Source organism: Schistocerca piceifrons, chromosome 2 (assembly GCF_021461385.2).
Source record: "Schistocerca piceifrons isolate TAMUIC-IGC-003096 chromosome 2, iqSchPice1.1, whole genome shotgun sequence".
NCBI lineage: Eukaryota > Metazoa > Arthropoda > Insecta > Orthoptera > Acrididae > Schistocerca > Schistocerca piceifrons.
The window spans coordinates 189447740-189465047 of NC_060139.1; the positions used below are offsets into that span (position 1 = coordinate 189447740).

At 43.0% G+C, this 17308-nt stretch overlaps 1 protein-coding gene across 1 annotated transcript in view; it reads right to left on the reverse strand.

Annotated features, from left to right (window-relative positions):
• LOC124776308 overlaps positions 1–17308 on the reverse strand; it is a 212799-nt gene that overhangs the window by 84628 nt on the left and 110863 nt on the right. The window lies entirely within an intron of this gene.

The following is a 17308-nucleotide window of genomic DNA, read 5'->3' on the forward strand; positions in this document are numbered from 1 at the left end:
TCCAAGTACTGGTAGAACGAGTGTTTTGTAAGCTACTTGCTTTGTCGTTGGACCACATTTTTTGAGAACTCTTCTAATGAATCTCAGTCTGATATCTGCCTTACCCACCATTAATTTTGTTGTTGTTGTTGTGGTCTTCAGTCCTGAGACTGGTTTGATGCAGCTCTCCACGCTACTCTATCCTGTGCAAGCTTCTTCATCTCCCAGTACCTACTGCAACCTACATCCTTCTGAATCTGCTTAGTGTATTCATCTCTTGGTCTCCCTCTACGATTTTTACCCTCCACGCTGCCCTCCAATACTAAATTGTTGATCCCTTGATGCCTCAGAACATGTCCTACCAACCGATCCCGTCTTCTGGTCAAGTTGTGCCACAAACTTCTCTTCTCCCCAATCCTATTCAATACTTCCTCATTGGTTATGTGATCTACCCATCTAATCTTCAGCATTCTTCTGTAGCACCACATTTCGAATGCTTCTATTCTCTTCTTGTCCAAACTATTTATCGTCCATGTTTCACTTCCATACATGGCTAAACTCCATACAAATGCTTTCAGAAATGACGTCCTGACATTTAAATCTATACTCGATGTTAACAAATTTTTCTTCTTCAGAAAAGCTTTCCTTGTCATTGCCAGTCTACATTTTATATCCTCTCTACTTCGACCATCAGTTGTTTTGCTCCCCAAATAACAAAACTCCTTTACTACTTTAAGTGCCTCATTTCCTAATCTAATTCCCTCAGCATCACCCGATTTAATTCGACTACATTCCATTATCTTCGTTTTGCTTTTGTTGATATTCATCATATATCCTCCTTTCAAGACACTGTTCGTTCCATTCAACTGCTCTTCCAAGTCCTTTGCTGTCTCTGACAGAATTACGATGTTATCAGCGAACCTCGAAGTTTTTATTTCTTCTCCATGGATTTTAATACCTACTCCGAATTTTTCTTTTGTTTCCTTTACTGCTTGCTCAATATACAGATTGAACAACATCGGGGAGAGGCTACAACCCTGTCTTCCTCCCTTCCCAACCACTGCTTCCCTTTCATACCCCTCGACTCTTATAACTGCCATCTGGTCTCTGTACAAATCGTAAATAGCCTTTCGCTCCCTGTATTTTACCCCTGCCACCTTTAGAATTTGAAAGAGAGTATTCCAGTCAACATTGTCAAAAGCTTTCTCTAAGTCTACAAATGCTAGAAACGTAGGTTTGCCTTTCCTTAATCTTTCTTCTAAGATAAGTCGTAAGGTTAGTATTGCCTCACGTGTTCCAGTGTTTCTACGGAATCCAAACTGATCTTCCCCGAGGTTGGCTTCTACTAGTTTTTCCATTCGTCTGTAAAGAATTCGTGTTAGTATTTTGCAGCTGTGACTTATTAAACTGATAGTTCGGTAATTTTCACATCTGTCAACACCTGCTTTCTTTGGGATTGGAATTATTATATTCTTCTTGAAGTCTGAGGGTATTTGGCCTGTTTCATACATCTTGCTCACCATATGGCAGAGTTTTGTCAGGACTGGCTCTCCCAAGGCCGTCAGTAGTTCCAATGGAATGTTGTCTACTCCGGGGGCCTTGTTTCGACTCAGGTCTTTCAGTGCTCTGTCAAACTCTTCACGCAGTATCGTATCTCCCATTTCATCTTCATCTACATCCTCTTCCATTTCCATAATATTGTCCTCAAGCACATCGCCCTTGTATAGACCCTCTATATACTCCTTCCACCTTTCAGCTTTCCCTTCTTTGCTTAGAACTGGGTTTCCATCTGAGCTCTTGATATTCATACAAGTCGTTCTCTTATCTCCAAAGGTCTCTTTAATTTTCCTGTAGGCAGTATCTATCTTACCCCTAGTGAGATAAGCCTCTACATCCTTACATTTGTCCTCTAGCCATCCCTGCTTAGCCATTTTGCACTTCCTTTCGATCTCATTTTTGAGACGTTTGTATTCCTTTTTGCCTGCTTCATTTAGTGCATTTTTATATTTTCTCCTTTCATCAATTAAATTCAATAATTCTTCTGTTACCCAAGGATTTCTACTAACCCTCGTCTTTTTACCTACTTGATCCTCTGCTGCCTTCACTACTTCATCCCTCAAAGCTACCCATTCTTCATCTACTGTATTTCTTTCCCCCATTCCTGTCAATTGCTCCCTTATGCTCTCCCTGAAACTCTGTACAACCTCTGGTTCTTTCAGTTTTTCCAGGTTCCATCTCCTTAAATTCCCACCTTTTTGCAGTTTCTTCAGTTTTAATCTACAGGTCATAACCAATAGATTGTGATCCGAGTCCACATCTGCCCCTGGAAATGTCTTACAATTTAAAACCTCGTTCCTAAATCTCTGTCTTACCATTATATAATCTATCTGATACCTTTTAGTATCTCCAGGGTTCTTCCATGTATACAACCTTCTTTCATGATTCTTAAACCAAGTGTTAGCTATGATTATGTTGTGCTCTGTGCAAAATTCTACCAGGCGGCTCCCTCTTTCATTTCTTAGCCCCAATCCATATTCACCGACTATGTTTCCTTCTCTCCCTTTTCCTACACTCGAATTCCAGTCACCCATGACTATTAAATTTTCGTCTCCCTTCACTATCTGAATAATTTCTTTTATTTCATCATACATTTCTTCAGTTTCTTCGTCATCTGCAGAGCTAGTTGGCATATAAACTTGTACTACTGTAGTAGGTGTGGGCTTCGTATCTATCTTGGCCACAATAATGCGTTCACTGTGCTGTTTGTAGTAACTTACCCGCATTCCTATTTTCCTATTCATTATTAAACCTACTCCTGCATTACCCCTATTTGATTTTGTGTTTATAACCCTGTAGTCACCTGACCAGAAGTCTTGTTCCTCCTGCCACCGAACTTCACTAATTCCCACTATATCTAACTTCAACCTATCCATTTCCCTTTTTAAATTTTCTAACCTACCTGCCCGATTAAGGGATCTGACATTCCACGCTCCGATCCGTAGAACGCCAGTTTCTTTCTCCTGATAACGACATCCTCTTGAGTAGTCCCCGCCCGGAGATCCGAATGGAGGACTATTTTACCTCCGGAATATTTTACCCAAGAGGACGCCATCGTCATTTAACCATACAGTAAAGCTGCATGCCCTCGGGAAAAATTACGGCTGTAGTTTCCCCTTGCTTTCAGCCGTTCGCAGTACCAGTACAGCAAGGCCGTTTTGGTTATTGTTACAAGGCCAGATCAGTCAATCATCCAGACTGTTGCCCTTGCAACTACCGAAAAGGCTGCTGCCCCTCTTCAGGAACCACACGTTTGTCTGGCCTCTCAACAGATACCCCTCCGTTGTGGTTGCACCTACGGTACGGCTATCTGTATCGCTGAGGCACGCAACCCTCCCCACCAACGGCAAGGTCCATGGTTCATCGTCGTTTAATTTCAAATGGCTCCGTGCACATACTCCTAGATATTTTGTGGAAGTAACTGCTTCCAGTGATTGTTCTACAATTCTGTAATCGTACAACAGAGGGTCTTATGTCTACGTATTCTCAATACGTTACATTTGTTTATGTTGAGGATCAATGGCCTTCCCTGCAACAAGCGTCGATTTTCTGCATGCCTTTCTGCTGCAGTTACCTAGGGAGCCGACTTCTTTGTATACAACAGCATCGTCCGCGAAATGTCTCATCGAACTATCGAGGTTATCTACTAAACCATCTACGAGGGTAATTCCAAAAGTAAGGTCTCCAAGTTTTTTATAAGCACGTAGACTTGTTTATTTCTACAATGGTTTACATCAGTTTACAGCTTGAACATTCAGCTATTTTTCGAGATAATCACCATTTCTGAATATGCATTTTTGTAGACGCTGTTGCAATTTTTGTATGCCCATGTCATACCAGCTGGCCACAATGCTGTTCAAAAAGTTATGAACCTCTTCTTTCACCTCGTCTTCGGAGCTGAATCGCTGGGACCACAATTAACGCTGACAGGTACTGTGAGACTCTGAAAAAACTCAAACGCGCAGTTCAGAACCGGAGAAGAGGAATGTTGAGCATGGACGTACACATTCTCCACGCCTACGCTCGCCCACACATCGCTCGGCAAACCGTTGCTCTCCTGCAACGGTTTCAGTGGAACATAATCACCCACCCACCCTATAGTTCTCACTTGGCGCCCAGTTACTATCACCTGTTTCCTAAGTTAAAAGAACATTTGGCCGGAGAGCGATTCAGCTCCGGCGACGAGGTGAAAGAAGAGGTTCATAACTTTCTGAACAACATGGCGGCCAGCTGGTATGTCATGGGCATACAAAAACTGCCACAGCGTCTACAAAAATGCATCGACAGAAATGGTGATTATGTCGAAAAGTACACTACTGGCCATTAAAATTGCTACACCAAGAAGAAGTGCAGATGATAAACGGGTATTCATTGGACAAATATATTATACTAGAACTAATATGTCATTACATTTTCACGCAATTTGGGTGCATAGATCCTGAGAAATCACTACCCAGAACAACCACCTCTCGCCGTAATAACGGCCTTGATACGCCTGGGCATTGAGTCAAACAGAGCTTGGATGGCGTGTACAGGTACAGCTGCTCATGCAGCTTCAACACGATACCACAGTTCATTGAGAGTAGTGACTGGCGTATTGTGAAGAGCCAGTTGCTCGGCCACCATTGACCAGACGTTTTCAATTGGTGAGAGATCTGGAAAATGTGCTGGCCAGACCTATACGAAATGCATGGCAGAACGTACTTCCTAACTACCACATATTTCGGTTTCCTCGAATCCATTCACGTATGAAGTGCGGAAAGAAATACTGCTTCAGTGCCTCTGTGAGCCTTTTATTTAGTCTTGTGTTGTTGACACGGTCCCTAGGGGAGCGATACACAAGGTGCTGTCGTGCTAAATTCCTCAGTTAGTGCTGGTTCTTGAAAGTTTGTAAGCAAGCTGTCACCGGGTCATTAACGTCTCTTCCCAAGTATTAGTCTATTAAAGCTCTGCAGCATATCAGAGACGCTCTCCTGTGAGTCAAACAAACCTGCGACCTATTTTGCTGCCCTTCTTTGTATTCATACAATGTCTCTGTGTTATCCCTACACTATACAGGTGACACAACAGGCCAATATTCCAAAATGAGTCATAAGAGTGTTTTGTAAGTAGTCTCTGTTATAGAGTGATTGCATTTTCCAGTTTCCTGCCAATGGAAAGCATTCTCCCTCCTTCTTCACATACAGTTGAGCCTTGGTGACCATTCAATTTCGCAACCTCGTCCCTCCAAGTATTAGGTTGATAATACGGGGTGTTCTAAAATTCTCTCCGCAGTGCCGTATGATAGTTAGCCACGCGTGCCGTATGCCGCAGTGAATATACCGAAATGAAACTCATTGAAATACAAGTGATTAATTTATTGAATACTCATTTTTACTTACAAATTTTCACATTAAATTTTGAAAGTGTCCCCCCTGTAGTTGAATACACAATTCAATTCGTCTACTCATATTTCCAAACAGAAGCTGTAACATTTCTTCTGTAACAGAAGCAGTGAAAGTGGATATTCCAGTTTTCAATTCATCGACGGATTTTTGACGGTTTTTAGAGACTGTTGCTTTCGCTGCAGCCGAGAAGAAAAAGTCAGGTGGTGTTAAGTCAGGCGATCGTGGAGGCCAAAGTCCCTGTGAAATTGTGCGATCACCAAAAACATCAGCAAGCAGTGACAGTGAAACTCGAGCTGTATGCGCGGTTGCACCATCTTGTTGAAAATAACCGTTCAGCACTTCACTTAACACAAGTTCTCCCATGAATGAATACAGAATATCACTGCAGTATCGTTGTGCGTTTACCGGTTCGTTGAAAAATATGGGACCCACAATGCGACGTCTAGAAACTGCAATCCAAACTGCTATTTTCACAGAATGAAGTGGTTCCTCATGAATAAACAATGGATTTGCAATACTCCACATAAGAGAAATTTGCGAGTTCATGTACCCGGATAAATGAAACCACCTCTCATCAGTGCAAAACGTTTCATTAAGAATACCCCTTCCATTTTGTTGAACGAAATTTTTGAACCATTGACAATAATGCAGTCTCTTGCCGTGACCAGTATTTTTCAGTTCTTGCACGACTGTCACTTTGTATGGGAAAAGTTCTAATTTTTTCCCTACAGCTGTGTGGGCCGTTCCGACACTAACATCGATTTCCTGGGCGAGTTTCCTTACTGACTAGTTCGGACTCATGGACATTTTATGGGAAATATGGAGTAGTTTATCCTCAGACAAAACGCTAGGACGACCACTTCTCGGTGCATCTGTCACTGAACCCGTACTTCGAAATTTGTTAATCACATCTCGCACAGTCTCGCGATGTCGGAATGTTGTCTCCGGGAAAACTGAAGTAAATGTATTTACCGTCAGCTTTGAACACTTGTTCGACTAAAAACACACGTTCTTCAATGATTAGCATTTTATCAGTGACAAATACGAAACAAACGAACAAAGGAACTAAACTTAAACGTCGACGTCAAAACGTAACGATACAAAGCAACGGTACTACTGACGTTGTCTCAGATAAACGAAACAGTGGAATGTTGGGAGAGTCTACTTGAAGGCGAGTAACCCAGGCAGGCGAACAATCATACGGCACTGCGGAGAGACTTTTTGAACACTCCGTATAAGTCTGTATCGTTTTTCTATAAGTTTAAAAAACACAACACCTAAAAATAACACAGACTTTAGTCATCAACAGTATAGTCTCCATCACTATTTACAACAGTCTGCCAACGCTGAGTTAACTTCTCGATTCCACGACTATAGAAACCACGCGGTTCTGAGGCGAAGAACTCGTGCAGCCACGTTCGGAGCGCGTCGTCATCCGGAAAGGAAGTTCCTTGAAGGTTGGTCGATATAGAGCGGAAAAGGTGAAAATCAGGTGACTTCCCAACCCAACTTATTCCATATTGGCTTTCTTGAGTCTAGCAGAAAGCGGGCGGGTGTTATTGTGGAGTAGCGTCACTTCACGCAGTGTTCCTGGTCGTCTGCAAGACGTCTCAGTTGTTGACAATGAATGTCAGCAATGACGGTTACATCTCGGTTAAGCGATTCCTAGTACACCAGACAGTCGCTGTTCCACCAGGTGCACAACATCATACACTACTGGCCATTAAAATTGCTACACCAAGAAGAAATGCAGACCATAAACGGGTATTCATTGGACAAATACATTATTCTAAAACTGGCATGTGATTACATTTTCACTCAATTTGGGTGCACAGATTCTGGGAAATCAGTACCCAGACCAACCACCTCTGGCTGTAATAACGGCCTTGAGACACCTGGGCATTGAGTCAAACAGAGCTTGGATGGCTGCCCATGCAGCTTCAACACGATACCACAGTTCATCAAGAGTAGTGACTGGTGTATTGTGATGAGCCAGTTACTCGGCCACCATTGGCCACACGTCTTCAGTTGGTGAGAGATCTGCAGAATGTGCTGCCTAGAGCAGAAGTCGAACATTTTCCGTATCCAGAAAGGCCCGTACAGGACCTGCAACATGCGGTCGTGCATTATCCTGCTGAAATGTAGGATTTCGCAGGGATCGAATGAAGGGTAGAGCCACGGGTCGTAACATATCTGAAATGTAGTGTCCACTGTTCAAATTACCGTCAACGCGAACAAGAGGTGACCGAGACGTGTAACCAATGGCACCCCATACCATCACGCCGGGTGATACGTCAGTATGGCGATGACGAATACACGCTTCCAATGTGCGTTCACCGAGATGTCGCCAAACACGGATGCGACCATCATGATGCTGTAAACAGAACCTGGATTCAACCAAAAACATGACGTTTTGCCATTCGTGCACCCAGGTTCGTCGTTGAGTACACCATCGCAGGCGCTCCTGTCTGTGATGCAGCGTCAAGGGTAACTGCAGCCGCGGTCTCCGAGCTGATAGTCCATGGTGCTGCAAACGGCGTCGAACTGTTCGTGGAGATGGTTTTTGTCTCGCAAACATCCCCATCTGTTGACTCAGGGATCGAGACGTGCTTGCACGATCCATTACAGCCATGGGGATAAGATACCTGTCATCTCGACTGCTAGTGATACGAGGCCGTTGGGATCCAGCACGGCGTTCCGTATTAACCTCCTGAACCCACGGATTCGATATTCTGCTAACAGTCATTGGATCTCGACCAACGCGAGTAGCAATGTCGCGATACGATAAACCGCAATCATGATAGGCTACAATCCGTCCTTTATCAAAGTCGGAAGCGTGATGGTACGCATTTCTCCTCCTTACACGCGGCATCACAACAACGTTTCACTAGGCAACGCCGGTCAACTGCTGTTTGTGTATGAGAAATTGGTTGGAAACTTTCCTCATGCCAGCACGTTGTAGGTGTCGCCAGCGACGCCAACCTTGTGTGAATGGTCTGAAAAGCTAATCATTTGCATATCACAGCATCTTCTTCCTGTCGGTTAAATTTCGCGTCTGTAGCACGTCACCTTGGTGGTGTAGCAATTTTAATGGCCAGTAGTGTATTTTGCATGTCTTTGTATGGATAATTGCTACTTTGTTTGCTCAATCATTCCTGTCTTTTCCTTGTGTTAGCAAAAAGACATTTTTTTGCATCACCAGTAATGACCTGGGATAGAAGTGGTCGGTATTGTTTATGAGCCATCTGATGATGAGGAAGCAGGGATGCACATGTGGTCACCCGGTGATTTTGTGATTTTGGCTTAGAGCACACCGTACCCATACACACCTCCCCCCTTGCATACAAATATCACATGGTGGTGGAATGATCAGAGTTCACCATATCTGCCAGTTTTCTAGTACACTGACGTGGATCATTGTAGATCAGCTCGTTTAATAAACCATCATCAAACCCCGAAGGTCTTCCTGAACGTGGAGAGTCTCTGAAGTCAAAACGATCATCTTTAAACGTAATAACTATACCGTACTCTACCCAATGGCATTATCCCTATACACGGCGCAAACGTTTATAGCTCACACCACTGCTTATTTATTTTACGAGGGTCACTCCAAAAGAAATGCACACTATTTTTGTAAAAATACAGTTTTCAGTGTGAATGAGTGAAAGTTTTACAGTGTGTAGATACATCCTTCCCACTTGTTTTCAAACTTCGTTCAACCTGTTCCCGGGGAGCTCTGCTGTCAGCGGTATAGTCAACTGCAGGAGGCAGCCTTGTCAGGAAAGAAACAGCAACGGGGCGAAGGGACAGGGAAAGTTATATTCCGTGACAAGAGTCTTAGCAAAAGGAGAACCCCAGAAATAGAAAACAGAAATCACGATACGGCATTGACAGCTGAAAGAACTACTTAAGAAATATAGGAAGAAAAATTCACTGTCGTAAAAAAATTAGTACAGCCTTTTAGAGGTTTCAGTTCGCTCAAGATTTACTACGAGGGTCACTCCAAAAGAAATGCACACATTTTTTGTAAAAATACAGTTTTCATTCTGAATGAGTGAAAGTTTTACAGTGTGTAGATACATCCTTCCCGCTTGTTTTCAAACTTAGTTCAACCTGTTCCCGTGAGTGACGCCGTCACAGCATGTCTTCAAAATGGGTGCTACGTCAGAAGCAACGTGCTGTCATAGAATTCCTGTGCTGTGAAAAGGAGACAGTGGGAAACATTCACAAGAGGTTTAAAAAGGTATATGGAGATGCTGCTGTCGATCGCAGTACAGTTAGTCGGTGGGCAAGCAGGTTACGTGATGAAAGCGGGCACAGCAATATTGAGGATTCTCCTCGCAGCTGCAGGCCTCGTACTGCACACACTCCAGACAATGTGCAAAGAGTTAACGAATTGGTGACTGCTGACAGACGCATCACAGTGAACGAATTGTCACGCTACGTTGGGATAGGGGAAGGAAGTGTTTGCAGAATACAGAAAGTGTTGTCTTTAAAAAAGGTTTGTGCTAGGTGGTTTCCCAGGATATTGACAGTGGCCCACAAAGAAACAAGAAAACCGGTATGCAGCTAACTTTTGGAACAGTACGAGAATGGTGGAGATGAATTTCTTGGAAGAACTGTGACAGGTGATGACATGGCTCCATCATTTTTCACCAAAGGCGAAGAGGCAATCAGTGGAGTGGCATCATGCACATTCACCCAAGGAAAAATAGTTCAAAACCATACCTTTTGCATGAAAAGTTATGGCTGCTGTTTTTTCGATTCCGAAGGACTCTTGCTTGTGGACATCATGCCACCATAAATTCTCATGCATATATGACGACACTGAATAAACTTCAAGCTCTTCTAAGTCGTGTTCGACCACATCGGCAAAAGCAGGATGTTTTGCTGTTACACGACAATGCACGGCCACATGTTAGTCAAAAAACCATGGAAGCGATCACAAAAGTCGGATGCACAACACTGAAACACCTGCCTTACAGTTCTGACCTGGCTCCATGTGACTATTATCTCTTTGGTAAACTGAAAGACTCTCTTCGTGGAACGAGGTTTGAAGATGATGACTCCCTTGTGCACGCCGCCAAACAGTGGCTCCAACAGGTTGGTCCAGAATTTTACCGTGCGGGTATATAGGCGCTGGTTCCAAGATGGCGTAAGGCAGTTGAGAGGGATGGAAATTATGTGGAGAAATGAAAACATTGTTCCTAAAGGATGTATCTACACACTGTACAACTTTCAAACATGTAGAATGAAAGATGGAATTTAAAAAAATAGTGTGAATTTCTTTTGGCGTGGCCCTCGTATTTTATTTATCGTATGGCAACAACAGCAAACATTGACAAGTAATAAACTTTAATTTTACATGTATACCTAGTTAAGTATTTACATATATTCAGTTTTACTTTTGGCACAGATTGTATACACATTTTTAAATTGTGAAAATTACTAATTAAAAAAATTACGAGTTAAAAAAGTCAGATACATTCAATCATAGTTCAACATCTAATGATTGAAGGCAACTAACAGCAGAGGGAGTAGCATTAATAAAGTCCCTATATGGTCCAGGAAACTTCCTCTGAGGACAGTCTCTAACAATATATTGAACAGTTTGTTCATGGGCCCCACAATCACAGGCTGGAGAATCTCGGAGTCCCCACTTGTGCATCATAGCGTTGCACCTGACGTGGCCGGTTCTTATTCTGTTCAACCTTGTCCACTCCCTTCTCTGCAGACAAAATCCTGGTAGGCTGGCAGTTGGGTCTTGGATACCTCGATGTGCTACTGTTGCAGCGTTCCACCACTTGTGCCACTCTTCCTTAATGTCGAACTTCATATCGTTCCTTCCACTATGCCACAGTGGATTGCGAAATTTAAAGCGGTCTTGGGGAGGGTTGTTTAAGAGTGTATGAACTGGGAGGTCTTGTGGGTAGACGGGGTGGTGTAGTTTCCTCCATTCTCGATCGATTGCTTCTTGGCGTCATAATTCAGGTGGTGGGATGTTGCTGATGGTGTGCAGTCAGGGGGTCGAGTGGATTTTAATGTGCCCGTAATAATCGTCATTGACTCTTTCAGGTGTATTTCCAGGTTCCTCGTGTGGGCACTATTTTGCCACACTGGAGCACAGTATTCGGTAACTGGGTACACCAGCGTAAGTACTGTAGTAAGGAGAGTCGATGCGTCGGCACCCCATGTGGTACCAGCTAGTTTCTTTACGATGTTGTTTCGGGTCTTTAGTTTTTGGCTTGTTTTTTCCAAGTGTTTTTATACGTCAGAGACCCATATAGTGCGACACCAAGGTATTTAGGCTGGAAATTATGTCTAACCTTTTGTTGGCAGAAGCTGACATTCAACTGCTGATTTGCAATTCTGTTGTTTGGATGGAATGCGCAGACTTCTGTCTTTGCAGAATTTGGATGGAGTCTTCATGCTTTGTAGTATGTGTTGAGAATTTGTAAGTCACTGGTAATACAGCTTCTCCTTCCTCAAGTGTGCTGGTTTGTACGGCTATGGCAAGGTCGTCGGCATAGCAAAACTTTGCTGTCACCCATCTATTGAATTCAAACAGAAGAATATCCCGAAAATGTTCCGATTTCTCTTCCTGGCACTCCATTTTTCTAGCGCCCACAGCTCCATTTACTATCTCCAAATAATAATAATGTCGTGTGACGAGGGCCTCCCGTCGGGTAGACCGCTCGCCGGGTGCAAGTCTTTCGATTTGACGCCACTTCGGCGACTTGCACGTCGATGGGGATGAAATGATGACGATTAGGACAACACAACACCCAGTCCCTGAGTGGAGAAAGTCTCCGACCCAGCCGGGAATCGAACCCGGGCCCTTAGGATTGACAGCCTGTCGCGCTGACCACTCAGCTACCGAGGACGGACTATCTCCAACTGACAAAATGACAATACGTAAACCCAAATAGCAACAGTGAAATACAAATAAATTACAATCGATAAATAAGCCCTTAACGTCTGGAATACCAGCATACAAAACAAAAACCCTAATAGCTTATTCATCGCCCTACTATCTGTATGAGCCGACTGATACAAAAGGATATTATGTTGAATTCGTTCTCTGTAGTGCATGAAGTTTGAAGCAATTTGACAATCTTTGAATCACTCTGAAATATTATGAATATCTAACTCGGTATTTATGCGAAGTGTTCAGATACTCCTTCCCTGTAGATAACAGAATCAACTGCAGAAGATTTTAGGTTGCTACTAGGGCCTGTAATTTTCCGCTAGGTCGTCACTACACGACATGAACACCAACGACCCCAACACATTCGTCTGCGAAAGCCCTGAAGATGCTCCTACATATTTCGAAGATTCTCCTTCCCTTATACAGCGCTACGTCCTCCCTGACACGAAATCCAGAATCCAGTCACATACATAGTTTGATACGCCATACCACCGCACGTTCGTAATCATAGCTCTGGCACTTTGTTCAAAGTTTTTTGATGTCAAAAAATACTGGATCCACAACAAGATCCTCGGTATCAAAAAAAAGTAATTCGTTAGCTTCACATGTGTCATTCATCAGATTCCTGTCTCCTTCCTTCAAACAATTTTTAGAAAAAGTCTGATTTAAAATGTGTTCATATATGTAAATAACATGTATTTATGCAAGTTCGTAATTGGAATACTACTTTGAAGTGAAGCATAAAATGCCTTTTTGTTTTCTTTACATATGTAAGGAGTATTGTTACTTTCAGTAACGAATACAAGTGGATGCACTTTCTTCGTTATTATTACAACTCTGCTATGATTTGAACGAAACTGATAAGGCTGTTTGCGCCGCTCTCGAAGCATTTGAATTGATCCAATTCATATTAATTCACGATTATCTCATAAAACTGCCATTAGGGACGAAGCATGAGATTGGATTAAGGATGGACGAGGCGGGAATTCGGACTTTTCCGTTTCAAACGAGTGCAATTGTTTCCTTATTCATACCAAGTAATGAAATGAAATGTTCTTCGGGCACTACTGGCAAAGAGACCACGTCTCTGGTTGTCTGCCCGCTGCGTGCAAGTCTTTCTATTTGACGCCATTTCGAAGTCTTGTGTGTCTTTGTGCTGAACATGAGATGAAATAATTAGAACAACAAAAACACGCAGTCCCCGAGCGAAGAAACTCTCCGACCCGGCCGGGAAGAGAAATCGGAATCCCATGATCTAGAGGCAGCAACGATAACCATTAGATCAAGAGTTACCAAGTAATGACTGAGGGACACTATGGTTGATTCCATATTTCTAGGTTTGAAGATGGCACCGCTGCTCAAAAGTGGCATATAATCAAATTTCTCGCCGATAAATCATCGTGTCAGTTGTGCCACGGAATTCGTGATTTCCTGTCAGAATGGTCACAATTCGAAGAAACTGACGAGATGTCATATAGTGTAACCGAACTGCTATCTGGTGTTCCCCAAGGAAGTGTTATAGGCCCTCTGCTGTTCCTAATCTCTATAAGCGACTTAGGAGACATTCTGAGCAGCCGTGTTAGATTGTTAGCGGTTGATGTCATTTACCATATAGTAAAAGATATCTGCATGGTGCAGAAAATGAGCAGTTGACTCTAAAAGGTATGAGGTCATCCACATTAGTACTAAAAGGAATCCGTTAAATTTCGGGTGGAGGATAAATAATACAAATTTAGACGTTGTTGATTCAACGAAATACTTACGATTACGAGCAGTCTGCATTGGAACCATTACGCGAATCAAAGGCCGTTGCGTCGGCTGAAAAATTAGAAAATGAAACAGGTCTACCAAAGAGACTACCTACACTACGCTTGTCTGTCCTCTTCTGGCGTATTGCTGCGCAGTGTGGGATCCGCATCAGGTAAGATCGACGGAGGACATTGAAAAAATTTACAGGAGGGCAGCTCGTTTTGTATTATCGCTAAATAGGGGAAACGGTCTCACGAAAGATTAAAGGAGTTGGGACGGCAGTTATTGAAAACAAAAAGCATTTTCAAGAAAATTTAATCACCAGATTTCTCTTCCAAGGGTGAAAATATTTTTTTTTAATTCGTAAATACATAGCGATAAACGGTCATCATAATAAAACAAGGGAAATTAGATTTCACAAGGAAAGATTTAGGTTTTCATTTTTCCCGCGTGCAATTAGAGAGTGTAACGGTCCAGTAATAGTCTGAAAGTGACTGTACGAACTCTCTGCCTAGCACTTACGCGTGAATTGCAGAGTACTCATATAGATGTAGATGAACCATCCCGGCATTTGCATTAAGCGAGTTTCTTTATTATATTTATTTCTTATTCACATTGCAGCATTTCATCTACAAAGCTAGCATAGGGAATACAATCACACTTTTATGGATAGTAATACAAAGGGCGTTCAAAAAGTTTTGCACAGTCGTCTCTGATTTTTTTATTTTTTGCAGGAGGAGAATGAATTTTTTTTGTGAACGTACTTGGAACATTTAGCCATAAGTTGGTGTACGAAAATATTTTCTTGTACGAGTATTTACAGTTGAGTCATAATGGACAGTGAAGTAGATGTCAGGTTCCGACACCGGTCGGTGATGGAGTTCCTCTTCAAGACCGGCGATGACTCTGCCACATCGATTCACAGGAAGCTGCTCCCTGTTTATGCGGAGGACACAGTGGACCGCAGCAGTATCCAGCGGTGGTTGCAGAGGTTTAAAGAAGGTGATTTCTCTCTACTGGACAATCCACGATGCGGTAGACCATCGACGTCAGTGAGCGATGTGAATAAGGAGACCATTGATCAGATCATCCAAAATGACAGATGGGTGACGACACGAGAGCTTGCTGAAATGACGTGTTTGTCATTGGGTAGTGTGGTATCACTGGTACAGTCACTAGGGTACAGAAAAATCTGTGCAAGTTGGGTGCCTAGATTATCGACAAGAGAAATGAAATTTTGAGGAAGAATGTGTGCGAGGGTCTCATGAAGACCTTTACTGAAGAGTGGAAACAGTGTTTGGACGGCGTCGTTACCCAGGATGAAACATGGTTGTTTTTGTCCGAACCTGAGAACAAAACCCAATCCATGGAGTCGCGTCATCCGGGTCCCCTTCGGGTGAAGAAACCAAGACATTCACGAACAGCAGGCCTAAAGGTGATGGTCTCCTTCTTCTGGGATCAGTGTGGTGTCATTTTCATTGACTTTTTGGAACCTGGCTCCACAATTAAACGGGACCGTTACTGTTTGTCATTGGACAAGCTGCGACGTGTCATCAAGGCCCACAGATCACGGCTTCAGGGTCAGCTCATTCAGACTACACCATGACAATGCCAAACCCCATACAGCCTTTATGACGCAGGAAAAAATCAGGAAAATGGGTTGGAAAACTGATCTTCATCCTCCCTACAGTCCGGACATGGATCCGTCTGATTTTTACCTCTTTAGTCGTCTGAAGGTCCACCTGCGCGGTAAAACATTTGATAGTGAGAAAGGCCTTATTTCCTGTGTCAAGCGATGGTGCAAAAGTAAATCCACAGAATTTTACCTAAGTGCATTTACATCATGGAAAGAACGTTGGGCCAGATACGTCACAACTGATGGAGGCTACGTTGAGTAGGCTCAATGTATAGGTAAATGTTCCAAGTATGCTCACAAAAAATTTCATTCTCCTCTTGCAAAAAATAAAGAAATTAGAGACGACTGTACAAAACTTTTTGAACGTCTTTTGTAAATCTGTGAATTAATTATTTGTTTCTGGCACTTCTAAATATCTTTAAAAAAAGCTAATTCTAAAAAAAATGCTACCACTACAGTTTACCTCTACAAAATTGAAATTCAGAAAATAAACCTCAATCAGTTACCCAACTATTAATAGTATTTTAGTGCTACAGATTCTGTTCTGTTGGTGTCCATTTCTTAGGGTGCATCTAACCAGTTCATATCTGTTTGCGCTGCTGCATCCGCCCTCATAACGCCCTGGACAGTATCACTGTCTGCTGGACTCCATGGGCTTAGGGCACCGACAGGTGCTTTTCCACGGCGCGAGCGATTCCACGTTTCACTGAAACGCCTCAGAATTCAAACTTGCATCACCACTTGCACCAACACAATGCAGACTCTTGAAACACCATTTCATTCAGTGGCCGCCAACCTCAGTTTTCTTCTCTCCATCTGTAGAGTATCTCGTCTAGCCGGGATGGCAGCGTACCGCCGAGCGGCTGACAAGGGAACCCACGATACTGTAAATCACGGATTTTGATGCGCTTCAAATACGTTGTAGAGGCACTTACCCTGAGTACCTGGCTATCCGGTGTTTTAGCGACGGGCCTTGGTTTTTGAGGAAATCGAGTTTGAAGTTCATTGCGAGCTTTATATATCCATAACATTATATTTGTTCCGAGCAAGTCAGCGTAGCGCAGCGGTAAAGGTTCACGGCTTCTGCGTAGGAGGTACCGTGTTCGAACCCTGCTCCAGAACCGGCCCGAAAATTTGGACCTAACGTTCAAAAACGAGTAGACGAATTAACTGGGAAATACAGAAATGAAGTCGTGTCCTGCACGAAATCCTGGAAGTTCACGAAACTGGTGTACGAAGAATTTTTGCGTTCTGTAATTCTTTCGCACGTGGGACAGAAAAATGTTTTCTGCATTATCGATTCGTGGGGAGGGCAAACCGATTCCACTTTATACGATCATCTGTTCACTGACGGAAGGAAAGCGAGCACCTGCTCCCTAAAAGTGGTCCCACCAAAGTGCACTCCTTATTGCCAGCCATGCGATGTTTATTTTTACCGACAGGTGAAAATCTTCACGAAAATTATTCAGAATGCTCCCAGCTTAATGAAAGACAATAGAGAGATCGCTTCTAGGGAAGACTCGATAAAATTACATTCGCTAATCCTACGTCAATTCGGCGCACCTAATTTTG